We start from the raw sequence: 27951 nt of genomic DNA on the forward strand, positions 1-27951 counted from the left end.
GTTGGCAGAGGCTCTATTTATATCCTGGTATTCAGCAGGCTCATTGGCTATCAGCCCTGTCAGTCAAACGTTTCCTCCGACGTGATTTGCTCAGAATTTACTGACAAAATGAGGTAGATCCAGATCGGTCAGTCTCAGCTACGGTTGGCCGTTTAGGGCTCGGAGGCAGGCCAGAGTCACTTGATTGGTTGAAACGTGGTGTAAACATAAAGGAAAGACTTCAGTCGCCATTTTGAGTCCAAGACCACATGGATCTCTGTATGTTGAATAAAAATATGGGCATAAATACAGTGAATATGAAACGCACAGCGCCGCCACGCGCCGCATGTGTGCACACAGAGCCAAGCTATTTGTGGATTATTTACTTATTTCAAGACATGTTGTGGACAAAATATTATACTTGCTAGTATTGTCTGGATGGCGAAGCTTGGATTCTGGCAGGTTTTTGTGGATTATTTTCATCTTTGACCAGTAAAAGAGCGTCCAAAGGTGAGTTATGCCCCTTTATGTGCCCTTTAAATTTTTGTTGTTTGTTGGAGAAATGTGTTTATATTACCCGCTGTGGTAATCACATCTGAAAGTGGTTTATACCGGCGGATTCATGAGAATCTAAGCTTTCCATCGGTGTATAGTGTTTGAATCATCATGTTGGCAGTGTCGTTCTATTCCTGTTCTATCATTCCTGCATGTCATTAAACAGCCTCTTTGTCAGGGCATACTCCCTCTTATATGACCCATAAACATTGCAGATAAAATCTATTTGAATCAAGGTGTTACTTTAGTGCAACCTGAAAGAAAAATAGACTTTTATGAAGGTGTTAATATCAAGGCAACATATCATACAGGCACATTTGCAATCATTTCTTAATAGCAGATATTTCCCTGTCCGTCCACAGGCCTACAGTCTCTGCCGGACTGAGCATGAGCAGGTCTCACTGTTGTCTGACCTTCTGATTCGCAGAGGAGAGGGCATCACCTCCACCACTCGTAGGGTTGGTCCCGAGCTCTCCAAACGCCTCTTCCTCATGATGAATTTCTCTGATCCTGAGCAGACTCTGGACTCCAACCTCTGAAATTCAAAGCTGGTTACAAAAGTGGCATTTGTGTTGACTGTTAGAATTCATCATTTATCTTCCTGGCATGTTTTCTCATTTAGCACTGCACTTCACAGCAACTGCTATCAAAATAAAATTTATATTTTTCTATTACTACTTTCAGAATTATCTTTACAATAGTGCGTTTGGCTGGCTTTGCACTTGTCATCTCCTCTTTAGAGACACTTTAGAAAGATGATACGACCTTGTATTAGAGCTTAGATTTTTCTGTTTTTTGCATTTTTACCAGAAGTGTCATGTCCAAAATTATTTATAATCAGAAATTACAGAATAAAAACAGCTTACATACCATTCCAAATGGTCCCAGTAATCTCTCTAAATAGCACAGGGCTGGTCTCCATGGATGGGGAATAAAATCAACCAAAATCCAGTGAAATTTGCTGAATTTTGGTTGTTTTTTTTTGGGTAACTGCACTTTAATATGGATGGATGACTCTGAATTAGAGTCTGTTCAATGAGACTGAGTTCATATGTGTAGCTCGGTCATTAAACAGGAAATTGTTTCTCAGAATTCACAGAGAAAAGTCTGAAATGTTTGCTAGGTTAGCGTCCCACATCTTCTTAGGCTCAGCTAAAGCTAACTCTCTCCAACTTCTGGATCTCTTGACTTGCTTGTTGTTCAAATATCTTGCGAGAGGTGCTGAAGCTCAGAAAGTCTGAGATGTTTGTTCAAAATAAGCTCATTCTCAAGTCTTATCTGAACTGTCCTCTTTTGTTTGAACTTTCCCAAAACTTAGGAGTTAATGACAGAGCAGCACATCCAGACTCAGTCTCATTTCTGTAGAGATTAAACTTCAGTGTCATTCATTGATGTTAAAGTGCAGTTTTTTAGATGTTTGTTGCACATGCTCCCAACCAAACAAGTCCAGGTGGAAGACGGTGTGAAGAGAAGCTCCAGAGGATGAATATCACACATTTATGTTGGAAATAAATATCCTTTAATTAGACATTGTCATGCAAAAGTTGGATTTCCCTTTAATGATGTTCAAATCTTTGAGTGTTTTTAAACCTTTTAAGGCTCACAAGCTGCAACAATTCACACATTATCAACTATCTTTCAGACTAAACTAAGATAAAAAGTGAAAAACTGTCTGATTCCTGCATCATGAATGTAAATGTTTTTGGTTTTTATGACAGTAAAATGAATATATTTGGGTTTGATATTTTATAAACCAAAACAAGAAATGAATTACTGAAGAAAACAATCAACAGATTAATGGACAAAGAAAACGTGTTTTCCAGCATGTATGGCTGAATTCCTCCATCATTACAAGATACATTCAATTATATTTATATAACGCCAGTTACAGGTCAAATTGTCTCAAAATGCTTTATATTTTTTGTCATATTTAAAATATGACAAAGTAAGAAATTTAAATTTTAACCTCTTGACTAATCCTATTTATTATTTGGTTTTTAAGAGACGAATCAACAATTAAAATAACTTTCTCCACTAAAACTAGTAAACATGAGGTCAAATAGAAGGAACAGTTTGAAATCCTGCAGTCCCACGACAACAAGAATAAAATTTCTCAACAAAAACTAAATCTGCTGGTGGATTCCATTAAAGTCCTAATAAATGATGATAAAGTGTGATACTAAAGGTTTGTGGTGCTAAAAATCTCAAAGATATCAAGTTGAACATCTGGATGGAGGTTGATAAAAGTTGACCTCCCTAACGACCATCAACAACTGGTCTTTTCTTTTATCACTCTTTTTCAACAGAGGTGATGCATAGGGTGTTAACAAGGCATTCCGTTAATGTTAATTAGGGCCGCTGGAAGAAAACAAATTCTTCAGTCTAGACAGAGACTGATGTTTTATTTCAACAACATACCCACCTTCAAAAGAAGCACGAGTTTCCTCGTGTTTTGCCTTTTTTTTCTCTTGGTCGCTCTGGATTCATCATTTCTTTTCGACATGTTGAAATGCAGCCCGATCGAAATCTCGCCCTCTGCTCTGCAGCGAGAACCTGCCTGCACGCGCACCCATCATCTGATTGGTCAGATGTTGAATGCTGACAATCATTGCGCGGTCAGATTACAGGTGGTGTCTTTTTCATCTCCACCTCACGATATAGCGCATATGCCCAATGGATGCGCTACCGTGCGCAAATGCGTCCCCTTGCGCAAAACGGCCCCCCTTGGAAGATGAGGCCCGACGCACAGCGCGTGTTCTGCGTATAGGGAGGGGCGGCCCTGGTAATATTGCTAGACGATCAGACAGGTTGGCTTCATATGGGGCATTACTGTAGCAAAATTATTTGTCAATATGTATGGAGAGTTGTCTGTCTACTTCTCAATCTGTGTGTCTGAAGTGAGATTTATAAATGTGTAAAAGAATTTGTCAACACAAACTAATATCTGCAAAAGTCGTCTTAAAATTGATCTGTAATTATGTTTTTAAATGTGTAAAAAAAAATCTACCAAATATTAAAAGCAAACGGTTGTATTATTTATTTATTTATTTTCGATGCGCCCAGACATTATTTCATAGAATACCTGATTATTTGGTTTGATTTAAACCTGAGAACATGGGAGAAGTATCTGATCTTCTGGTAGACTTGAGTTATACCCAAAGTCAGGACAAAAAGCATTCTATATTGTTCAACTTGATCCAAACAAGTTCATATGCTCTCTCTCCATAAAATGTAGATTAAACGTGTTGGTGTTACTGGTGTTTAAAATGATTACAAGGTGCCCGAATAAGTCCAACAGATGCTCCGTCTCCTTTTTTCAGTGTAAAAACCTGGAATCTGTGTGGAACAGTTGAGCTGTCAGGTGTGTAGAAGAACACACAATATTTTTATTTATAATGTATTTATTATTTTCAGTTTGAATCCTGATGATTCCTGGACTGTTTCTGCTCTTTCTACATCACACTCTGCAGACGTTTTGGATTTTTGTGATTAAACAGGACAGGTGTTTGTAGAGCTGTTGGAGATGTTACCTTTCTGTGCTAGCGGCAGAAAAACCGAGACAAATATTTGCATAATTAAAAGACACAGTTGTGGTAGATCGAGCCTTGTGTTGTTTCCAGGTGGAACAACACCACCCAGGGGTATCATCTTCTTCATAACATATTGAGATGTCTGTCAAAATCCAGATCATAATGTGACTCAGACAGATGTGGAACCTGTTGGATTAACGTCAGAAAAAATAACGTTGTTAAGGTTTCACTGAATGTCACTGTGGATTCGGAAGAAACATTTAAACACCTCCACAAGTCCTGTTTACTGCTGTGTGTCACATTGTTTCCTCTGACTTTAATAAACACCTGCAGCATCACCATCAGTGCGTCTTTACGCGCATTTACGCACGTGGCGTCACTTAAGACAAATACTATTCTGTGGACTTGTACACACATGCCAGCTGTTCCACACAGACCGAAGGTTTATAGGGTGAAGATATTTGTATTAAAGCTTTTCTGGATGAATCCTGAGCTCCACTGGAGTGTCATGAGTTTTATTAAGATAAATCGTCGTTACGAACAAAATGTGATTTGGCTGTTTTAGATGTTGGACTGGAGTTACAAGGTGAACTTTGTGTAAACTCCTGCGAGTACATGCAACAAGGCAAGATTAGAAACAAATAAAATGACATTATCGATGTTTTTCTGAACTTCGAATCAAAATTCCTTAGGCACAGGCGCGTGCATCATTTGAATCCATGGAAACGCTCCGAACGCGTATAAAAGGCCAGACCTTCGATCGGTTCTTTTTTGCACTTGGACTTTGAGTAGACTAGTTGCGAATTGACCTCAACGCTAGAAAGCTTTCAAAAGCCGGACAGCATCTCAAAAACAACCTTACCGAAGACCAACCTCAGCGGATCATCGAGAGAAAAAGAAGAAAAAGAAGAAGAACTTGCCGAAGAAAGCACCAGTTGGACAGAAGCACACCTGCAGTTTGCATTCAGGTAAGAAAATTATTTTCATGCTTTTCCTGTCTCATTCGTCCTCTGATCTCTGCGAACACTTTGAAAACGGTTTCAGTCCAAAGAATAAGAATAATTTGTTGAATTTAAAGTCTGTTAAGTAACAACTTCGAGGGCCTGTTTGTAAAACACAGTTTGAGTGATGTTTTCTTGGTGTAAAATAGTTCTTTTGTGAGTTTTATTATATAAAAGTCCTGAAATATGTTAACAAAATGCTAAATTGTTGTTTTTTGTTTTTGTTTTACGTTACCTTTCAAAAGTTTGGGGTCATCCAGACAGTTTCATGTTTTCCATGAAAACTCTAATCATGAATTAGCCTTTCAGCACCATTAGCTAATAGACACAACAACACAGTGATGGTTGCTGGAAATGTTCCTCTGGTGGATGTTTCAATAAAAATCAGTCGTTTCCAGCTACAGTAGTTGTTTACCACATTAACAATGTCTGGACTGGATTTATCATTCATTTAATGTTTTCTCCAGTGAAAAAAATACTTTTCTTTGAAAAACAAGGACATTTCTAAGTGAGCCCAAACTTTTGAACAGTAGAACATTTTGTCCACATTTGATGTTGAAAGTTTTGGGGGAAATGGCGACTGGACTATTTTTTCATAAAATATTGAAAATCTGATCTGTTCTGACCCCTGAAGGTCCTCAGAAGCTTTTTTCTAACTTTCTGATATAAAATTTAGTTTCATATGATGTGGTTCATTGGTTTGTTTGTGCTGAGACCAGTAATATGACTCAAAAACAGGCAAAAACTCTGAATATTTTCCACATCAAACATCAGTATTTCTATACAGGATTATTTGTTTTTAGACCGTTTTTAAAATGTTTTTTAATGTCTAAAACATGTTAATTAATTGATGTACATTTTAGGGTCAAAAGCTTCAGATAAACATGGCGACTGGGCTATTTTTCATAAAATAAGAGCAATGTGCATTTTTGGTAACCATGGAGATGATGGAGGCATTTGGGGTAAACTTCATGACGTCAGAACGTAAACAGAGTAGCTGAGTTGGTCTGGTAGAAGATGCTGTCGGAGCATCAGGTCCTTTTCAGTTCAGAGCTGATCCTGTTTGTGAACTGATGCTCAGATGTTGCTTCAAACACTCCGTCAGATTTGTGCTGCTGTGAACTGACCTGAAGTCAGTGTCTGCCTGTTAGCGGGCAAGCAGCTGTTGTGTTGAATCTGTCATTTGACATCATTTAGGAAAATTAAACTTCACATGTTGTTAGTCGATCACTCCGAAATGTGTTTTTACTCTCAGTCAAGCTGTTCCCCTGTTGGGAGAAGCTCCGTTGTTGGTTCCGCGTGACTTGGTCAAAGTACCCGAGGTTCAGCGTGCGTAATTACGCATGCGGTGTTGTGCGCTGCAGCTGGTTGTCTACAAGTGTTTTCTAACAGCGATGGAGACTGTGGCATCATCCTGTAAACACACATAGTATCGTGAAAGACGAAGAAATCGGTGAAGGTGCTCAGACCCCTTTGCAAACTGTCACATTTAAAGTTCATCTTAGTAAGATGTGGTTATTTGGTTTGATGGTGGAGACAAAAGTGAAATGATTTTATTCACGTTTCTGTGTAGATGCATCACTGCTGCATGGGACTGGATCTGAATCTGTTCGTTGTATTTAGTATTGACTAGTTGAGCCAGAATCACTGTGAGAAAAGCATTTTTTTAAGTTTCCAGCTGCAATTTTTGTCTGTATTTTGATAAATAATTACTAAAAAAAGTATAAATTTTCATGTAAACTGAATGATTCAGGCAAAAGCTTTGAATAAGGTGCATATAAAAAAAATCTGTATTGTTATGAACGGTAGTTTGTTCTTTTACACATTTGACCATCAAATTACTCAGTATTTTCACAATGTTTAATTTTCAAGAGCAAAAATATTAGTTTTTTTGTAGATATTTGCTGGTATTTGAAAGAAAATGATGCAATTTAAGGATACAAAAATGCAGATTGGACAGTTTTTAGTCATTTATGAAGAATAAGTAATAAAATAATACCTATGAAGATGTTGAATAGGAAAGAATATGTAAATAATGTCTGTGTCACAAATATGTATATATGTGTGTGTGTATATATATATATATATATATATATATATATATATATATATATATATATAATTATAATATATAAATATTTGAAAGTACTCAGACCCTCGTTTTACACAGTCACATTTAAAGTTTATTTTAACCATGATGGTTGTTTGATGGATGATGTTTTGAATCCAGCCCATGGCCCTTTGCTGCAGGTCCTTCCCCCATCCCATCTCCCCCACTTTTCTGTCTCTCAGTAAAACCACAAAAAGGCCAAAAAAAAAAAAAACCCAGAAGAAATGACTTTGGCAGTTCTGTGAATCACACTATTCAGCAAATAAACAATTCTATATTGGCCAAATGAAGAATGAATAGCAGTGACTCTTCACAGAACAATGTCAATGTAAGTGGTGCAACAATGAAATATGGACTTAGGACAATGAACAAGCAAATAGTTGAGACAATTCAACAATTTTACTGCAAAAGGCTGCCTTGAAAGTTTTCTCAATTATTCTCTATTTTTTTAACCGTGTATGTGTGGAATTTTGGAGCGATCTTTGTGCAGAAATGCATTCAGGGTAAAAGGAACTTTGCTGCCTGTAGTAGATCCAGGGACTGAAGGTGTCCTGTACTGTGCAGCAACAAGTTCTCCTCTGATGCTGCTCATTTATTTAGATCTTCTGTTCTGTCTGTGCTGAGGAGCAGAAACATGTGAAGCTCTAAACATTGAGGAGAACAATCAGTGGAACCCACAGTGTCTGAGCAGCTTCACATGGATCCAGTTTAGTGTGAGGAGCAGGAAGTCTGTGAGGGTTGAAATGTTGCTTTGTTTCTGTCTCCAGAGGACTTGGGACGTCCACTGATCCAGGGAGACCTCCAGCGTCAGAAACTACGGACGGTTTGAACACACACACCTACACCTCCTGCACCATGCTTTCCCCCTTTGCTCCCCCCTTCTCTCCTCGCTTTTCTTCCGCTCTTTCCCCCTTTGCTCCCCCCTTCTCTCCTCGCTTCTCTTCCTCTCTTTCCCCCTTTGCTCCCCCTTCTCTCCTCGCTTCTCTTCCTCTCTTTCCCCCTTTGCTCCCCCCTTCTCTCCTCGCTTCTCTTCCTCTCTTTCCCCCTTTGCTCCCCCTTCTCTCCTCGCTTCTCTTCCTCTCTTTCCCCCTTTGCTCCCCCCTTCTCTCCTCGCTTCTCTTCCGCTCTTTCCCCCTTTGCTCCCCCCTTCTCTCCTCGCTTCTCTTCCGCTCTTTCCCCCTTTGCTCCCACCTTCTCTCCTCTCTCCTCTTCCTCTTCCACCTCTTGCTCCTCCTTCACCCCTCTTCCTCCAGCTTCTCCCCCTTCTCTTCCTTCATGCCCTGCCCCCTCTCTCTCCCCTTCACCTCTCTCCCCTCCCCCTCCTCCTCCTTCTCCTCCCCTCTCCTCCTCCTCCCTCCCTTCCTCTCCTCTTCTTCCTCTCCCTACTCCTTCACGCTCCACCACCTCTCTTCTTCCTCTCCCTACTCCTTCTCCTCCTCTTCTTCCTCTTCCTCTCCCTACTCCTCCTCTCTTCTTCCTCTCCCAACTCCTCTCCTCCTCTCTTCTTCCTCTCCCTCCTCCCCTCCTCTCTTCTTCCTCTCCCTACTCCTTCACGCTCCTCCTCCTTCTTCCTCTCCCTACTCCTTCTCCTCCTCCTCTCTTCTTCCTCTCCCAACTCCTCAACCTCCTCTCTTCTTCCTCTCCCTCCTCCTCCTCCTCCTCTCTTCTCTCCCTACTCCTTCTCTTCCTCTTCTTCCTCTCCTCTCCCTACTCCTTCACCTCCACCTCCTCTCTTCTTCCTCTCCCTACTCCTTCTCTTCCTCTTCTTCCTCTACCTCTCCCTACTCCTTCACGCTCCACCTCCTCCTTCTTCCTCTCTCTACTCCTTCTCTTCCTCTCTTCCTCTAACTCTTCCTACTCCTTCTCTTCCTCTTCTTCCATCTTACCTCTCCCTACTCCTTCACGCTCCACCTCCTCTCTTCTTACCTCTCCTACTCCTTCTCTTCCTCTTCTTCCTCTACCTCTCCCTACTCCTTCTCTTCCTCTTCTTCCTCTACTCTCCTTACTCCTTCTCTTCTTCTTCCTCTACCTCTCCCTACTCCTTCTCCTCTTCTTCCTGTACCTCTCCCTACTCCTTCTCTTCTTCTTTCTACCTCTCCCTACTCCTTTCACGCTCCTCCACCTCCTCTCTTCTTCCTCTCCCTACTCCTTCTCTTCTTCTTTCTCTTCCTCTCCCTCCTCCTTTCCTTCCTCGTTTTCATTAAATTTAATTGTATATTAAATTTAATGAATATGAGGTTCACGGGGCGCATTACAGTGGTGGCATGGTGGCATACATGTTTTTGATTTAGATTTATCATACAAGAATTCTTTAATTCTTCCATAGGATGTGATACATTTTCTGCAAGATTCTCACACATTTTCCTGGAGTTTTTTTTTTCCCCCATCTCCAAGGTCTGATGACCCCGGGATTCAAACCAAAAGAAGGATGAGAAGAAGACCCCACAGATGAGGCCCAGCTCCAGCAGACACGTGAAGACGAGGAACCGAGCCCACCGGAGACGACCTTAGAGACGCCAACCAGCCTGCGATGAGACGACAGGACAACTGTACAAGGAACAGAATGCACTGGTAATTTACATGAACTTGGGAAAGAATCACCTTACAGATACTGATGTTACACAGTATATTTAGTATACTGTATATCACTGACTGAGAAAATGTAGTTCTGTCAGAATCAACGGAAAAATCAACCTACATGTGTTTTTTTTCTACATAACTGCTTCCTGGACACCAAATGATTTCAACAGGGATGGAACATCGAGGAGAAATAAGTCATTTTGAAGAAAAGATGATGGGAAACATGTCCAGGACCAGTGCATGAGATGTGAGACCAGTCAACTAATACAAAGTGAGTCCATGGAGTGAACTGGTTCTTTCGATACTTTACGTTAATATGCAGCTCTACAGCTCAAATGTAATTATTTATCTGTAATTTAATTCATCTTCTTGCTGTGTTTTTGCTCTCTTTAGAGCTCTCTCTCCAAGACACCTGATAAAATGTAGAATCAGATCAAGACAAGAAACCGGATAAGGAGCAGCCCCAGCATGTGAACTCAGACTACGGAAGAGGGGATGCTTATTATAGCAACATAAAAGGTGAGACAACAAAGAAATCTAATTCTATTGTGCTTCACTATTTTGTGCATGTTGTGCCCTATAACAAAGGGCATCATCCATCCATTAGCTACACCTTTTATCCTATATAGAGTTGCAGGGGCTGCAGGTCACCAGTCCACCTCAGAGCAATCACAAAGAGACAGCCAAGCATTCACACTGACACTTCAGATTTACTTTAGAATCACCAGTTAACCTTCCATGTATGTGTTTGGATTGCAGGAGGAAGTCGGAGCACAAAGAGAAAACCACACAGAGACACAGAGAGAACATGGACAGAAAGAACCAGATGAGCAGCAGGTTGGTACCAATTTAAATACAATGAACCTGGTGACAGTGTATTGTTACATACTACTACTAAATGTCAATCTGACACACACGTCTGTGATTCTTTTCTTCCAAAACTGTGACTTCAAAATCTAAGAAGACAAAGAAACAGTTCGAGGAGCCTCAGGACGATCAACAACAGAAGAAAGCTGTCAGAGAACAGGAAGAAGATGACCAACAGCATCAACCAGAGAAGAAGAAGAGAAGCTCCAGATTACTCCAAAGGTAAATTTCTCAAATGAAATGTGTTTACAGATAAAGTCATTCCAGTGGATGCCTTTACTAGAGATGTAGATGCTGTGACTGACAGCCTCAACACTACATTTACTTCATTGTTAGTTGTTTTTTTCTCTCTAAATGTAAATAAACCAACTACTGGAGGACTTCTCATGATGCCCTGAGCACACCCCCTCTCCTCATCTCCTCTCCATACAGTTAGAAGCTGGATGCCACCATTGTAAGTCACTAACTTTGTGTCTGGTCCTCTCTGTAGGTATCCCTGGAGCTGGCCTCACCGACCTGCAAAGACTTCATGCTCCTTCCTTCCTCTGTACCCTCATCCCAAATGGAGGTTTTTTTTCAACTTCCTGGCAACAGGAAGTTTTTTTCCTCCACATTGCTACCAAATGCTTAATCTGATCAAACTACAATAAGAGATGGAGGTTTTTTTCAACTTCCTGGCAACAGGAAGTTTTTTTCCTCCACACTGCTACCAAATGCTCGATCTGATCAAACTTCAATAAGAGAGACTAAAATAAAAAGTCAAAACAAGGGACCTGTATCTGTTTGTTTAGAAGTTTGACATTATAGACCCTTCCTGTAATTTAAGGATTCAAAGAACTTCATTTTATGGTTATAAAATCATGTTAGTCTCAAAAAAAAATCTTTTTTCAAACCACTGGTTTCTCATAAACATATGTGACTCCTTCAAAAACACACTAGACAATGACAAAAGAAAATGAAAATAATATAGCGACTCAAATCACAAACTGAAAATCTGAAGTAAAATACATCCAAATGAGAGACACATCACCCACGACTACATATAACCTCTTGAATATGTCGATTTTACTGAAGTCCAGAGGTTGAACAGGCGCAGCAGCTTCTGACCTCTGTGGACTGAGCTGAAATCAGATCATTTTAAAGCACTGATGGTTTCCTCCTGTTACTCTCTGCTCTATCTGCTTCATCTTGGATTCCAAACAATCCCATGGACTTTAACATGCTGCTATGGTGAATACACATTTGCTACCTGATGGTTATGAGCAGGGTGGACATTTTATAAAGGAGGCTGCAAACATTCTGCAGGGTTATTCTTTGCTGCATCAATTGATTGAAAATCAAAATGAAATTGACATAAATTAATGAAATGAGCTTGATAACTAACTATAAACCCAAACAGCACAACTACAAAAACAACATAAACCGTATTGGTTTAGTAAAACCACATATTTAGTTCACAAACTATACATTTGTGAGTCTTTCAATCTAGTAATGATGTTTTCATGTTATTTGGGTACAAGTTTATGAGTAAATATTGTCCACAGCCTCATGATTAATGAATAAATAAAGGTGAGTGTGTGAGAGATACTTTTTACTTCACTTTAATCAGCTTAAGCAGGGTTTGAATTTGCATTATAAATAATTGTAACTTGCACACAATGGGGGTAATGATTTGAAGATTAAGCCTCAAGTTTAAATTTTCTGACAAAGTCTGAATAAATCCACTGGTCTGTGTCGGAGTGCGGCAGGATGAACCGCATTGACAGGCTTCATGATGAGAAAGACATCATGTCCACCACAGCAAGCAACTGACTGAGAGCATCCTCAACACGTCCGATTTGAAGGACTTGAGCTGTATAAAGTGAGAGCGGTCTTTGAGATCTCACTGAAACCAGAGGGGGGTGTGAGTGTTACCAAGTGAGGAGAGTCGACTGAGGAGGATGGAGTTTGAGATGGTGTCAAAGACGGCACTCAGGTCAAGAAGGACGAGGAAGGAGATTAAACCAGTTTTGGCTGCCATGAGGCCATTGGTGATTTTGATGAGGGCTGATTCAGTGGAGACCAGACTGAAATGGCTCCTACGGGTTATTTTTGGTGAGGTGAGAGTGGACTTGAGTGGCTACTGTTTTTTCAAGGATTTAAGAAAGGAAGGGCAAATTGGGGGTTGGGGCGGAGGTTATGGAAATCACTGAACCAGGTTTTTTGAGAGAGAGATCACTGACATGTTGTTTTCTGAGAGTATTCTGTGGATAGTATGTCTTGACACCCCCAACAGGCTTGCGATAGTTGTGACCGATAAAAGGATTTCAAGAAGATAATGCAGGTACTAAGGGTTAAAGGGTTAAAATAAATCTTGGGGCATCCTGCTTGACCTGCACCTATTTGGACTGAAAGATTTGCTTGTAAATAAATCAATGCTACTTAAAATAGCACTACAAAAAGCCAGGTAGTGAGTGCACACAGATTGTATGCGGTCCAAAGCCAGTGGCCTGTGGTTTAAAATATAAAGCAGCTGAAAATGGAGCCTCTCAAGGATGCTGTGGCATAGCAGAACCTGTAATAGAAAAATTACTTGGCATTAGGCATTAGGTTAGCATGTCTTTTACAGTACATCTTTCTGAAAACTATTTTGATGGCTCCCAAATAGCTGCAATGAAGCTGAGTAAGCAATGGCCATGATTACGACTGTTGACGTTTCCTAACTAATGGAATATCTGAGTGAGTGTGTGTGTGCGTATATATATATATACATATAAATATACACACACACTCACTCAGCTCCACTGACTGCTGAGGAGACATCATGTGCACCTGGATTTGAGTCTTGTATAAAATATGTTTGTTTGGGGGAAAACAAAAGAAAAGAACCCGCACCAGAGTTGAGTGTGTGTGTATATATGGAGTATCAATATAATCAATATGTCAGAAAACATAATATATATAAATCATATGTGGAGTATTAATATAATCACTATATCAGAGAAAATTATTATATAAATCATATATAGACTATGGATATAATTCATACATATATATATTAATGTATATATATATATATATATATATATATATATGTGTGTGTGTGTGTAGTTTTTATATAGAAATATGTCTTCATTAGTCAGTATTTTGTTTATATATGTATATATAGCTTAATCATATATTGTCTCTTCAAATTATTAAAATAATTGACTTTACTGCCATTATCTGCTTCTCTAACATATATTAGTGTGTGTGTGTTTACAGTGTTTGCAAAATACCTGTCTACAGTCGAGCTTAATATCAGACTATTCTATTACTAATTATTATTATTATTATTATCTATTATTCCCGCTATGAATATTAAAATACGGCGAACCATTTGTCCTGTATCATAGCCACATGTATGACGTTTGCAGCAAAAAATAAATAAAAATGAAAAACGCGTGAAAATCAGTTTAATATTCAGAGTTAAGATGGATTAAATGCGCTGTCAAACAGCGGTGAGTGGAGCGGCTGAACGGACCAAGATGGCGGCCGTATTTCTCGCTGCGCAGCACTCCGAGCGGCGTCTACTCTTTATTATGTCTATGGGAGTTACACCCGGGCCTTCTCCTGCCTGTGTTAGCTGGCTAGCTGGATGTGAAGTTAGCAATGCTCTGTATTGCTTTCCCTGCTTGCTTTTTCAAAGTGTTGGCACTGAAGTTCTGTGGACAACAACGGGGGTCAGAGACCTGAAACATCTCTCTGAAAAATGCCAACGGCATGAAGGTAGCCGTAGCCACCTTGACAAAAGCATGAAGCTACAGTTTTTTGGCCGTGTTAGCATTGCTGAACAACTCGATGAGGGCTACAGAGTTGGCATTAGAAGGCACAATGAAGAGGTGACAAAAATCGTCACATACTGTCCAGGATAATAGACTGTGTGAAATTTTGTGGGGCCTTTGAGTTGGCTTTACGTGGCCATGATGAGAGTGAGAGCTCTGTTAACCCTGGGATATTTCGTGGGTTGGTGGATTTTGTTGCCTCTCTGGATGGAGCTTTGAAAGAGCACCTTGAAACTGCCACTGTTTTTAAGGGTACTTCAAAAACTGTCCAAAATGAGCTCCTGGACTGTATGTTGTCTGTTGCAAGGGAGCAAATCATTAAAGAAGCCCAAAAGAGTGTTTTTGTGTCAATCCAGGCAGGTGAGACAACAGATATTTCAACACAATCACAACTTGTGCTTGTTCTACGCTACATTGATGACAAACACAGTGTGCAGGAAAGATTTTTTGAATTCATTCCTCTGCAGTCAGCTACGTCTGAGTCCATTGCTACTGCATTAATAGAGCGTCTTGCTGCCATCAGTCCTGAGCAAGGGCGTAATTTGCACCGGGGATACGGGGGTCATGACCCCCGCAAAAATCACATTCAGCTAATGTAACCCCCACAGTATTATCACATTTTTCCTATGTAATAAAAGCATTAATTATCTTGTTGATTTTTATTATTAATATCATTTGCCAACAAAACAGTAGCAAGTTTAAATATCTTAATGTAACCCCCCACACCCCCACCGAATACTTGGTATCACCCAACCCGCGGCGCCTCCTCTACGTAACGTTCACTTTCCCTGACTCTGTATATTTGGCATGGATGGAGACAGCAGAGCCGTGAAGAAATGAAAAGAGCGCGAAAAGGACAAACAACAATCCTTCATTGTTGGTCAACACCAACAACTAAAAAAAAGGAAATATCTTGACCAAAAAGAGGTAAAATAGTCTACCTGTCCTGTTAAGTTAGCTGATGATTTGTGACTGGAGTTGGTTTGAGCTTGTCCTGTGAGGTACAGCCAGAGAGTGTCGGGGATGTACTGTGTAGGACCAATGTCAGTTTTCACTGAATTGTAACTTAAAGGGCTGTTTGCTGACTTTGCTCCAATACACAGTGATGGATGGCGGCGTAGTTAAACTGCATTTCTCGGGGAACCGGGCAGGTCGTAATGTCGCTGTTTTCCACATCAAATATCTTTTCAGTAGTGAAGCTATTTTACTGATCAAACAACGCAATACCATACACAGAAGCTACATTTTTCCAGGCATTTCTAAATCCTGAAGGAACAGGAATGTCTGCGTCGGCCTGAAGCGGTAACCATGGTGACAACAGACGCTCTGCTGCAGCAGGGTGGCTGCGGAGCACGCAGCCGGTGACAGTGACAGAGGAGGGGAAGAGAAGTACTTCATCTCGTGAATCTTGACAAAATTTGGGAAATACCTGAATGTATTTATTTCCTCAAATTGTTCTTTTACCTTACTGGTCATTTTTAACCGGGCTGATACCATTTTAACATTAACTAAGCATTTTTTTATACCAGGTTCAAGAATATGATTGCTGAACAGGCCATGAAAGAGAGGCAGGTGACCAGAGAGGGAGAAGTACAGATGAGGAGAGAGAGAGAGGAGGTGACAGAGGAGGTGCAACAGTTGAGCAAGAGAGAGGAGGAGGAGGTGACAGAGGAAGTCCAGGTGATGGAGGATCATCAGGTGACCAAAGAGAGGGAGAGAGAGCACAGGGAAAGGCAGCACAGGAGGCACAAATGACCAGGTAACATACCTTAGCCCTTGTACTGTGTTAGCTTTCTCGATATATTTCTTTTCATAGATAGTTGACATAAACCCAAAATCAATTAAGTGGAAGCTGCTACGGTCTTGCTAGCTAGTACTTAAACACAATAGGAATTAATTGGTCATTGTTGCATAAATACATAAGTACACAGCTGCAACAACTTCAAGTAAATCACCAATGTATTTCTAATACAGACATGCCAAATTACCACGACTCCTTTTACAAAGGTAAACGATTCAATAAATACCAATAAACAGGCACAGAGTTTAACCCCCCCAATGGAAGACCCAAAGTTACGCCCTTGGTCCTGAGGATCAGAAAAGCAAGCTAATCTGCCAGGCATATGATGGAGCCAGTGTGATGAGGGGTGCCTCTGCAGGTGTTTAGAGGAAAATCAAAGATGTGTACCCAAATGCCCACTATATCCACTGCTATGCACACCAACTCAACCTGATCATGCAGCAGGCCACCTCTCACATTTCCAAGGTGAGAATTTTTTTCTGACCTGGGTGGATTTGCCAGCTTTTTTTCCAGATCACCCAAGCGTACAGCTGTTCTTGATAAAATGGTGGCCCATAGACTGCCAACATCCAGCAATGTCAGATGGAACTTTCACAGTCGAGCCATCAACACCGTTTGAGCACAGAGAGGATCTCTTTCAGTGTTTTGAGAACATACAAGACTCAGGTGACTTTGATGCCAGTACCATCAGAGAGGCAGGAGCCATGACCATGCTGCTGGAACATCAGGACTTTAAGTTCTTTCTGGAACTTTTTCACCACATCGTGCCACATGTGGACCTCCTCTATGCCAAGCTCCAGAAGAAGAACATAGATGCAGTCCACATAAAAGTGAGCATCTAGCAGTTTGAACAGGACATGGAAAACATCAGGTAATAAGTATTCCTGTCAGTAATATGATCATCACATTTTTCAACATGATGTCTTTTCCCCTTTGTGGTTATTATTGTGACTTCTCCTTATCCTTCACAGAAATTCTCTCCATTCCATGGGTGAGCAAAGAAGTGGCTGTCCGACAGCAAAGAGGCGTCGGTCACTCAGTTCAGAGGATCGTCAAAGGGTTGCAGAAGAGGTGAGTTTTTGTTGTAGAAATCTCAGTCTATGTTTCATTGGAGGTTGTAATGTTTGTTAGAGGAGAAATGCGTTTTGAAATATGGCATTTAAATATGTCATTGTCATGTTGCAGAGATCATCTAATCACAATCTGTTTAATGAAAATTATTCAAAAATATTAAAAATCATGTCACAATTGCAGTAGTCAATAAGAGCAAGATATTTTTCCAAAACCATGCAGCAACAGAGGGTAACAGTGTCAACAAAAGTATATTCATTTCATATCTATTTTTTTCTCTATATGTTTTTGTATCCTTCTCTCTGTAGATCTGCAACACCTTTCTGGGACACACCAAGGAGCGCTTCTCCTTCACCGACCGTCTCGTCTGTACAACTTTGTTGCAGGGGGACAGGTTTGAAGAACATCACGGGTCATTTCCTGAAGAGGCACTGCAACGCACTTTGAAGGCCTACCCGATGCTGAATGAATTAGATATGATATAGATATTCGAATTAAAGTCTCCCCACTACAGAGTATAAATGTTGCTTTGTCTAGTAAACGAGTTGGTGGTGTCTTTAAGTTTATTTTTAATTCAACCTCCAAACTTGGAGGCTCATTTGAGACTCCTGTAATGACACCACCTCCATCTGCTCCATCACAGACTGACCAGCCCACCTGCTGGTCTTCTGTGCATCACCTGAGCCTTATTTTCAATATTTAGAAATTACAGGCCTTTCTCAAGCCCAGGCCCGGAGTGGCTGATCGGGAGGACTGGGACATTTCCCGGTGGCTCGGTCTGATGTTTGGGCTGCGAGGGCCGGTGTTCAGTCATGCCACTGGATTGATCATTCCGCTGCTGCCGCTGTTCCTGTGCCGCCTCCATTGGCAGCTCTTTTTTTTTTTTTTTTTTGTTGCAGACGCACCGTGACGTAACACGTCCGTGCACACGGTCAGAGGTGTTTGAAACATATATGTCTATGGTTTGAAAGATGAAAACAGGAAGAGCAAAGGTGGTGTGTAGTGGTGACCCATTTTATTTTTTATCATTAAAAGACAGTAAATACACAAAGCCCACAATTGACAGGGAATAGGAAGAGATAAAAACATTTACTGTCATTACTGATGTGGTCCAGTTTTAATAAAGTTCATGCAACTTTTATAAAATGATGAAAGTGAATAACTGGTATTTGTGTGATCTGTGTTTGATAGCTGTCTTTTCTCCTGTCATCCAGATGTTCAGAGGGAGGTGATGCCACATCTGGTCCAGCTGATGGAAGGTCTTGAAGTTCTCTGACTGAAGATGATCCTCTGACTGGATTTAAGGTTCAGATGCTCAGGAACAAACTCCACCAATGAGCCAACAGGGAAGCTTTAGGATTATTAAATGTTGCTATGAAGGTTTCGCTGTTTTTCTTTGTGAATGCAATGTGCTCCAACTGAAACTTGAATTAGAACGTAGCAGTAAATCCTTCCATCTGACAGGATTTAGTTGCATTAATAACCTCATAACATTCTAATTTTTATCCCAGTCTTGGTTGGAAATAGAATCTCTGTATTGATTCAGGTAAAAACTGAACTTCACAGCATGTTGGAGCAAAACAAGCAGATGAAAAGTGTGATGGTGTTGGGTTGTCAGACCGTAATGTTGCAGCTCAAAGCAGCTTTTCTATCTCAGTTCATTCTGACATTCAGCTCTGAATCTACAGCAGATCCAGTTGATGGTGATCCATGCTGTGGAAGTCTCACATCTCCTCATTTAATTACACTGTTTTTTTCACCAACACTTTATTTAATAAAAGTCCCATTTAGTTTTTATGAGGAATGTGACGTTTTAATTTCTCTGTGAATAACTGCAGTCTAGTGGAACAGCTGGAGTTGTAACATCTGTCCTGATATTGATCATGAAGTACTGATCAGAATACTTTTGGTTAGCAGTCATCCCTGAAGTTTTACATGAAAAAATCTTTACTTGTGTTGTGAACTTTGGTAAGAAGCAGAAACTTTAGCGTTGCCATGGATACATGGATGTTAAATTCAGCCCATGTGTCATTTTGGGATGCAGTCCAGCAGATGACTTTGTTTTTACTGACAGCTACCATTCAGTCTGAGATACTAAGAATAAATAAATGTGCATAATGTGGAAATGAACACATTTTATTTTGATTTATTCCTACAGCTGCCGCAGTCAAAGTTCCAGAATGTGGAGAAATTTAATCTCACGACGACAGACAATGAATATGATCTGAAAGTCGGGTTATTGTTGTTTATCAGCACAATACAGAAAGATTGTCAGAAATATTCCAGTTAAGAATATCATGATTTATGCAAATTTACCTCAATAAGGTGAATGTTCAGGTTGAGATTGTGCAATGATATTTGTTATGTAAGTTTAGCTGATTAAAGTTTATGACTCTGCACTAAATATTATTTAAATTTACATTATAATATTTAGGGTCAGACCCTGCAGTATTGAGATTAAGAAATCAAATCTTCTATAAAATGTAAATACACTGAACTCATTTGGATATACAGGGTGACACAAAAAACAGGAACTTTTTAACAATCCAATAAAACCAAGAGTGATAGAAGAAAAAATATTTTATTCATAGTAACTGAAACCTTAAAACGTGCCATTTAAGAAACAATGATGGAATTTTCATTTTTGAAAAATTATTTCCTGTAGATGGCGTCCTCCTGTACGAATGCATTCTTGAAATCTGGGGCATTTGACTTCATGTTTCCACATGTTTGGAGCTCCATTTATTCCACAGATTTAACTTTTGTTCCAGTGAAAATGATCCATCAGCAGATCATTTGCACTGTAACAAAAGTAAATGTGCACCCAGTTAATGACAAACACGAGTGGAGCTGTTGAAGGCAGGACAAGGGACTGTGGGACTGTGGAAGATGCTGGAGCTGAAGTGTCAGCGTGTGATCCGCCGTCACCGACAGAATCAGCAAAATTGATGTGCTTCCAAAAGTGTGAGTGATGTGTGATGAGACCCAAAAAAGTGTATAAATAGAAAAGGCTGTTATTGTGGTGATTTCATGAAGCATTTTCAAACAGTGATTGAGCTCCATTTCAGAAACAGTCAGAACCGCTGGATGTAAATATATATTTAAAAAAATTTTTTTAAAAGTGAGGCACAGGTTTGACTTTACAGTAGCCACAGGAGTTGCCAGCTTCAGCCAATTCATGCACTTGACATGAAGAGTGCCACTGGATCTTTTTGTTACACATATATATATATATATGTGTGTGTGAGAATCTTGTGTTTTTTTTTGGTCTCCAGTGGCTAAGGTACAGATCAAACTGGCCTCAAATATACCTCAGGCATTCCAGCTGTATTTATAGTCAACTGACCGGGTGTTGGTCTCACTCATGGTGTCCAGTAATTTTTATGGAGGCATTTCCATGTGTGACACAATCTCCCAGGAAAACCTGACCACCCCACGGTGGTTTGACATTTTTATTTGCTTTAGTTTTCGTGTGAGCGGCAGGATTAATTTCGTCTGAGGCTGCCCCTTGGAATTATGGGTAATCGTTGTTACGTCTCTGCAGAGCATAGACTACAGTCTATGGTCAGGCCATAGGTATGTATAGAAGACAGCGCGCTAGCCTATCTAATCTTCTGTCTACATCTCTGGCTGCTGATGACCTTGTTTTTGGAGTAAAACACGGTAAGAAGATAAATACTTTTAACCACTAGCATTGTTTTGTTGTATGTTAAGTCAGCGACTTGTGAAGAGTTGTGTTTTGTCGTGTTTGAGGAGTTGGTCCAGCCGTGTTAGCTAGCTAAGCGGCTAAGTTAGCTAGCGGCCGCAGTGGCGGCTTGTTAGTAGGGGGCGCTAGGGCGCCGCCCCCATCAAGATTTTGTAAAAAAGGTATTGATACACTAAACATAAATACGTATTTAAAGTAATTAACACATCTGCACAGTGTTCACTCATACAATGGGTCTCATTTTTATTTTTTAAGCCTTTCCATTCCATATTGGGTTTTTTTTTCGGGGTTGTTTTACACGTTTCAATAGCGAGGGGCGCCTGCCAAATGAAACTTTTGGCTTTCATGTGACTTAATACTGGTCTCTAATTGGTTACTTAAAGATTGTCCTCCGGGCGCAGCTATCTGCGTCCCTGGCGTCCCTGGGTGGTCATTTTTCATCTGATCTGATTGATTCATGATACCTGTCAATCAAAGTCGCCCCTGGCAGCGTACACATACAGAGAGAGACAGACAGACCACAACAACAAGACAGAAGATGATGGCGGCAGCAAAAGAAAATTCGGTTGTTTCAACCTGATTTACAAATCTAGCAGCAGGCAAGTGACCGTGGACGGAGTTACCATACACATAGAAAGAGTAGACGCCGCATCGACCGCTACTGCCTATTGGGGCTGACGAGCGGTGGTTCCGCCATCTCGGTCCGGTCAGCCACTCCACTCAGCGGTGTTTGACAGCGCATTTAATCCATCATAACTCTGAATTATTTAACTGATTTTCACGCGTTTTTTATGTTTATTTTTTTGTTACAAACGTCATACATGTAGCTATGATACAGGACAAATGGTTCGGCGTATTTTAATATTCATAGCGGGAATAATAGATAATAATAATAAGTAATAGAATATTCTGATATTAAGCTCGACTGTAGACAGGTATTTTGCAAACACTGTAAACACACACACTAATATATGTAAGAGAGAAGCAGATAATGGCAGTAAAGTAAATTAGCCTATTTTAATCGTTTGAAGATACAATATATGATTACACTATATATACATACATAAACAAAATACTGACTAATGAACACATATTTCTATATAAAACAATAGAAGTTGTATATCAGAGAAAATGAATATATATAAATCATAGATGGAGTATCAACATCATTCACACACATATATATATAATTGATAAAAGTTGTATATCAGAGAAAATCATACTACATATATAAATCATGTATGGAGTCAGGGCTGTACGCTTAGCTTTTTCACTAGGAGCACAGGTGCTCCTAAATGAAAAAATTTAGGAGCACTATGAATTTTACATGTACATATGTATGTGTATTTTGTAATTAGTTTGTAAAGAATTATTGTTTGATTTTGTTCTCACAAAAGAACAAAACTTTCACCAATATGGCTTCCTTTCATTTGGAGTGTGATTGGTCTACTGACTTCTTTCTTTTGTCATATTTTCCATTATCACTCAGATGGCATTGTGTTACATTTTTCCATTTTCCAAGCAAAAAACTCGATGGAAGCTACCATGTACACAAGACATTATACAACAGCAGCTGAGGTGCAGATGTTGTAGCTGAGAAAGTTTGGAGGTTGTGACTTCTTGCATTGCCAAAATAATAGGGGAGTCAGATTTTGTTAAGTGGACCAACAAATTCTGACTCCAGATTTGATTTCATATCATACAGTCTGCACAGTTAACTCAGTCTGCATATTTCTGTTAAAGTCCTAGTTTTGAAATGGTCTCTGTTCTTAATCTGCCATGCTGTGATCATTTAGCCCCTTATGTATTATTCTGTTCTTACAGACTGTAATTTACTCGGTTTATTTTTTTAAACTTGTGATTTGGTGTTTTAGCTGTTGTAGCAAATAATTTCCCAGGTGTGGGATAAATAAAGAATTTCAATTCTATTATATTGTTTACTGGCCCAATAAAAATAACAACAATAACAAATGACTTTATACTTAAGAACTATACTTATATTAAAGACTTTATACATAAATACCAGACATATTTTGATGCCATATCTTGCGTTCTTAGGGGAGTCTGATTTTTGGTGCGGAATGCATAGATTGTGTTAACTGATGTAGGGTGACCATATTCTGTTTCTCTGAAAAGAGGACACACTTCCAGCTCGCGCGCGAAAAATTTTCAGTCCCCCCCCCCCACACACATTTTTCGGGGTTTTCCATGGGTCAGGGGGCTTTGTGCTTCAAACTCAGTTAAACAGATATTCTGAATTCCCCAGAAAAGAACACTATACCTGGATATACAGAAAATAGCCCAAAACACTCACAAACAGTTGCTTTATAAATAATATATTTATTAATTTAAAGCAATTCTCCTTAACAATATAATCAGTCACATACAAATATGGCATGCTCTAGTCTTTAATAGTTATTGACTCAAGTTGTGTAGGAACACAGGTATTCAGATGTTTAACAAAACAAGAAATAATCATCTCTCTTAAGTCTGACACGTACACCTTATTTAGGAAAAGTGAGGTAGAGTACCATTCTTCAAAATAACCTCCCAATTATCAATTATGTAAAAATAGAAATAATGCCTCAAAATATTAAACAAAAAGAAAAAAAGAGAGGTAACCTATTCTTCAATGTTCAGTTAGCCCATTCTTCAAAATAATGTGTCTAATGGCAAATGAAAAAAATATAGAAATAATGCCTCAAGTCAACAGTCCTTTTTTCCCTTCTTTTTCCTTTTCTTATTAGCTCCAGAGACATAAGTCCCAGCTTTGCAGACTGTACATTCTGCCTCCCATTTGACACGACCCGGACGAAAACAGGGGTACTTTTTTCGCATTTCATCAGTGAAATGACATTTGCGTTTCGGTATTTTCTTTCGGTTCGAGTGTTCTCTCGCAGTGTGCCTACCTGCCTGTCAGCCTGCGAGGAGTGAGTGTGGAGCGTTCCGGGGTTCGGCTCAAACTCCGCCTCTCAGAGTGTGTTTCCAAAAGAACCATTCAACGTGAATGGTAACCGGCTCATTAATATTTATGTACGTCGGATTACCAGCCAATCACGAAGCGCGTTCATCAGCCGGCTCATTAATATTTATGTCCGGCTCATTAATATTTATGGTAAGGGAAGGTGCCGTATCCGTAGGCCACGGGCTACGGGTACGGTCCGTATCTGTAGACACTACCATGATGATAAATACGCTGGTCTGTGACGCGCTCAAGCTAGGCAAGATCAAAAACCCGGACATTTGAAGGACTTTATAAACCCCGGCCGGACAGCCCGGACAGCCTCTCAAAAGAGGACATGTCCGGGCAAAAGAGGACGTATGGTCACCCTAAACTGATGACAATTTTAGTTCAGTTATTACTTTATGGTTAAACTGTTTTACATGCTTAATTTAGTGTCATTTGCATTATTATAATTTAGACAGACACAGTATTTGGTTATTTCAAGTTAATGTGTTCATAAAAGCTAAAGACAAAAATAGGAGCCTGTCGCTTTAAGAAAGTGCGGCGATCTGTGTGATGCTCGGTGGGAGACGGCCTGACAGTCAAGAGGAGCTCACGGGTTTTCTGACCATGTCGTGTTGTAGCGTGCCGATGTGAAAGAAAGTTGTTGAAGAAGAAGGTGTAGGCTATGACTTTTAGTTTGATCCACTTTGTATGGATTTATTTTAGGAGCAAATGCAAATGATAGGGTTGACATCTGTACTCGCACGCGTGCTCCCTTTTTATTTTTTCTACTCGCACCGATCTATTTTTAGGCGCATATGCGAGTGAAACGCTGGCACTGTACAGCCCTGAATATATATATATATATATATATATATATATATATATATATATATATATACACACATACATGCACACACACTCAGATACTTCGTTAGTTAGGAAACATGTCAACAGTCGTAATCATGGCCATTGCTTACTCAGCTTCATTGCAGCTACACAGTACTTAGACATAAAATATATTATACTTAGAAGACCTTCTTCAAAATAACATTTAGCCTAGAGAAACAATCAGCACATCCCAAAATAAACTTTCCATAATACACTCTACCAGTTACAATATGTAAATGTAAATGTGGGTCTTGAGTGATAGAAATTACACTACATTCACAAATAATAACTCTAGCCTTAATGCAATGGTAACAAACAGGTCTTTGGTTAAACACATCCCTTGTTACTACAGCCAGTTCACTGGTTTTTCATTGCTACTACCTTACTGCAGTTATAGGAATGCTGCAGCCTCATTGTAGAAAAAGCCCCAAAGTTAAGCATGTTAAGGTTATAGTGTAGGTTGACATAGTGTTAGATTTCCTTTCTGTCTGATTTAGTGCCCATATGGGACATCTGTGGGGAGTGACGTCACATAGTAATGAACAGCGTGGCAACATAATGGGTGACTGACAACAGTCGGCAGAGAAATCCTTCGTTAGACGGTTGTACGTGAATGAAAGATTGAGTATTTTCTAAGGAGTATGTGTGATGTGGCTAGTTAATGTTGTTGTCATGTTTATATTCTTTATTTAGTGGATATTTCTATTAACTGCATGTGCTTATTATGCTTAATGTATAGATCTTTGTCATTCTGTCAAGCGTTTAACACCTGGTGATTGTTCAGGAAACACCCATGTCAACTGGGGATAGTCACAACTTAAAACAGGCTGCTGTTTAAGAACAAGTCAGAAAACTATTTATTGTCTCGCCAAGAAAACCCACATCATGCAAGCACGTCCACTGTCAGGTTGTGTGTTAGTGTGTGCGTTCAGTGGAACAGATCCGGAGCAGAACTTCTAGCTTAACTTGGGTTTGTTCACCGAAATGCACACAGCAGCCTCTCACCATAACACGAAGCAAAACATTAGTTTGGTTTGCTAAAATGCATCGGAACAAACTGAGACCATGTTGTCAAAACTAATCACTCAAAAAACAAAACAATACACGTTCGGTCCTATTGTTGTAACCTGTCATTTCAGTTCACGTTAACTGCAGACACTCTCTCTTGCTCCACTCTGCCGCTCTCTGCAGCAGCTGCAACTAATCAGTCTCCAATCTCATCAGCAGAACTCTGGGCAGCTGCAGCGCTGCACACCTGACACATCTCCTCCTCCATAAAAGCCGGCTCCTCATTTCACTCTCTGCTAGATCATAACTTCATCTGCATGCTGTCAGTTCTTGGCCATGTCACCTTTTGCCCCTGTGTATTGAAATTGTATGGCTGTTAAATTAATGCAATGAAGTCCTCCAAACCTGTCTCACCCATTTGACATGCATGTTGTGTTTAGCACATTCTGCAGATCTCTGATAAGTCATTGTTGATTACAGATAGTCATGTTACTTCAGAAAACTAAAAAAAAATTACAATGACTGGTGAAAGCAAGATATTGACCAACCTGTTTTCTTGATGTGCTTTTTGGCTATTTGTATCCTGTGGTTAGTAATGCCCTGTTCAAAGGAAACGTCCCCCTGTACAAATGATACATGTAGCTTTATTGAGTGCTGAGTTTGTCTAAGCTGATAAGTTGATATGTGCTCATTTACTTTATACATAACACCACATGGGGTCACATCCTGCAACTGTGGGTGTGGGATTGTCTCACAGGCTCAGCGGGAGCAGTTCATGCCTCGGTGTCTCATGAAGGCCCTGTTTAATAGAGAGCTCAGAAGTTATTGAACCCAAGCCCTCACTCCAAATCTATAGACTGTTCCAACACAATGAACATCTACCTGGGGGGTATTCCACGAAGCTGGCTTAGGTCTAAGCCTGGCTTATTTCGGTCAGCTTCGCTAACTTTAGTGAGAGTTTTGTTCCACCAACAAGGCTTAGGGCTAGCCTGGCTTGGTAACCATGGTAACTCAGCCAGAGCGACAAGCCTGGTCCAGGGCAGGCTAACAGTCAAGCTTACTTTAGCACATGCAAAAGTAAACATCATTCCTGCATGCCATTAAACAGCCTCTTTGTCAGGGCATACTCCCTCTTATATGACCCATAAACATTGCAGATAAAAACTATTTGAATCAAGGTGTTACTTTAGTGCAACCTGAAAGAAAAATAGACTTTTATTAAGGTGTTAGTATCAAGGCAACACATCATACAGGCACATTTGCAATCATTTCTTAATAGCAGATATTTCCCTGTCCGTCCACAGGCCTACAGTCTCTGCCGGCCTGAGCATGAGCAGGTCTCACTGTTGTCTGACCTTCTGATTCGCAGAGGAGAGGGCATCACCTCCACCACTCGTAGGGTTGGTCCTGAGCTCTCCAAACGCCTCTTCCTCATGATGAATTTCTCTGATCCTGAGCAGACTCTGGACTCCAACCTCTGAAATTCAAAGCTGGTTACAAAACTGGCATTTGTGTTGACTGCTAGAATTCATCATTTATCTTCCTGGCATGTTTTCTCATTTAGCACTGCACTTCACAGCAACTGCTATCAAAATAAAATTTATATTTTTCTATTACTACTTTCATAATTATCTTTACAATAGTGCGTTAGGCTGGCTTTGCACTTGTCATCTCCTCTTTAGAGACACTTTAGAAAGATGATACGACCTTGTATTAGAGCTTAGATTTTTCTGTTTTTTGCATTTTTACCAGAAGTGTCATGTCCAAAATTATTTATAATCAGAAATTACAGAATAAAAACAGCTTACATACCATTCCAAATGGTCCCAGTAATCTGTAACATGCTGTAAATAGCACAGGGCTGGTCTCCATGGATGGGGAATAAAATCAACCAAAATTCTTAACTCTTTGCCACTAATGTTTAAATCCTGAAGACCAGGGCTCTCTCTCACAACGCACGCTCTCCTACATTTATTAATGCAATCCACTCTAAACCAAACTCCTTGAGCTCTGAAACAGCTTTATTGTTTGAGGTAACATCACACTGATGTCCATTTGCAACGCTATTGTGCATCGGTGGTTCAGTTATCATGGTCTGATTT

General features: G+C 40.0%; 4 long non-coding RNA genes across 6 annotated transcripts; 3 read left to right on the top strand and 1 right to left on the bottom strand.

The window, feature by feature from the left end:
* Nucleotides 1-681: 681 nt before the first annotated feature.
* LOC127531120 (uncharacterized) lies at nucleotides 682-27663 on the top strand. Its single transcript, XR_007938018.1, has 2 exons — nucleotides 682-929; nucleotides 27187-27663. It is a non-coding gene; the product is annotated as an uncharacterized LOC127531120 (long non-coding RNA).
* Nucleotides 8746-9439, bottom strand: LOC127531118 (uncharacterized). The gene is made up of 3 exons (XR_007938016.1): nucleotides 9298-9439; nucleotides 8901-8975; nucleotides 8746-8825 (listed from the first exon to the last, which is right to left on the bottom strand). It is a non-coding gene; the product is annotated as an uncharacterized LOC127531118 (long non-coding RNA).
* On the top strand, nucleotides 9482-11390 carry LOC127531114 (uncharacterized). 2 transcript variants are annotated; one of them, XR_007938004.1, is made up of 7 exons: nucleotides 9482-9746; nucleotides 9926-10026; nucleotides 10149-10274; nucleotides 10515-10592; nucleotides 10717-10844; nucleotides 11113-11190; nucleotides 11282-11390. It is a non-coding gene; the product is annotated as an uncharacterized LOC127531114 (long non-coding RNA). The 2 variants fall into 2 exon arrangements; XR_007938003.1 differs by having other exon boundaries at nucleotides 9486-9746; nucleotides 11113-11390.
* On the top strand, nucleotides 15180-19427 carry LOC127531117 (uncharacterized). 2 transcript variants are annotated; one of them, XR_007938015.1, is made up of 4 exons: nucleotides 15180-15352; nucleotides 16728-17097; nucleotides 17198-17297; nucleotides 17606-19427. It is a non-coding gene; the product is annotated as an uncharacterized LOC127531117 (long non-coding RNA). The 2 variants fall into 2 exon arrangements; XR_007938014.1 differs by having other exon boundaries at nucleotides 15182-17097.
* Nucleotides 27664-27951: the final 288 nt, after the last annotated feature.

This window comes from Acanthochromis polyacanthus, chromosome 19 (assembly GCF_021347895.1).
Source record: "Acanthochromis polyacanthus isolate Apoly-LR-REF ecotype Palm Island chromosome 19, KAUST_Apoly_ChrSc, whole genome shotgun sequence".
Taxonomy (NCBI): domain Eukaryota; kingdom Metazoa; phylum Chordata; class Actinopteri; family Pomacentridae; genus Acanthochromis; species Acanthochromis polyacanthus.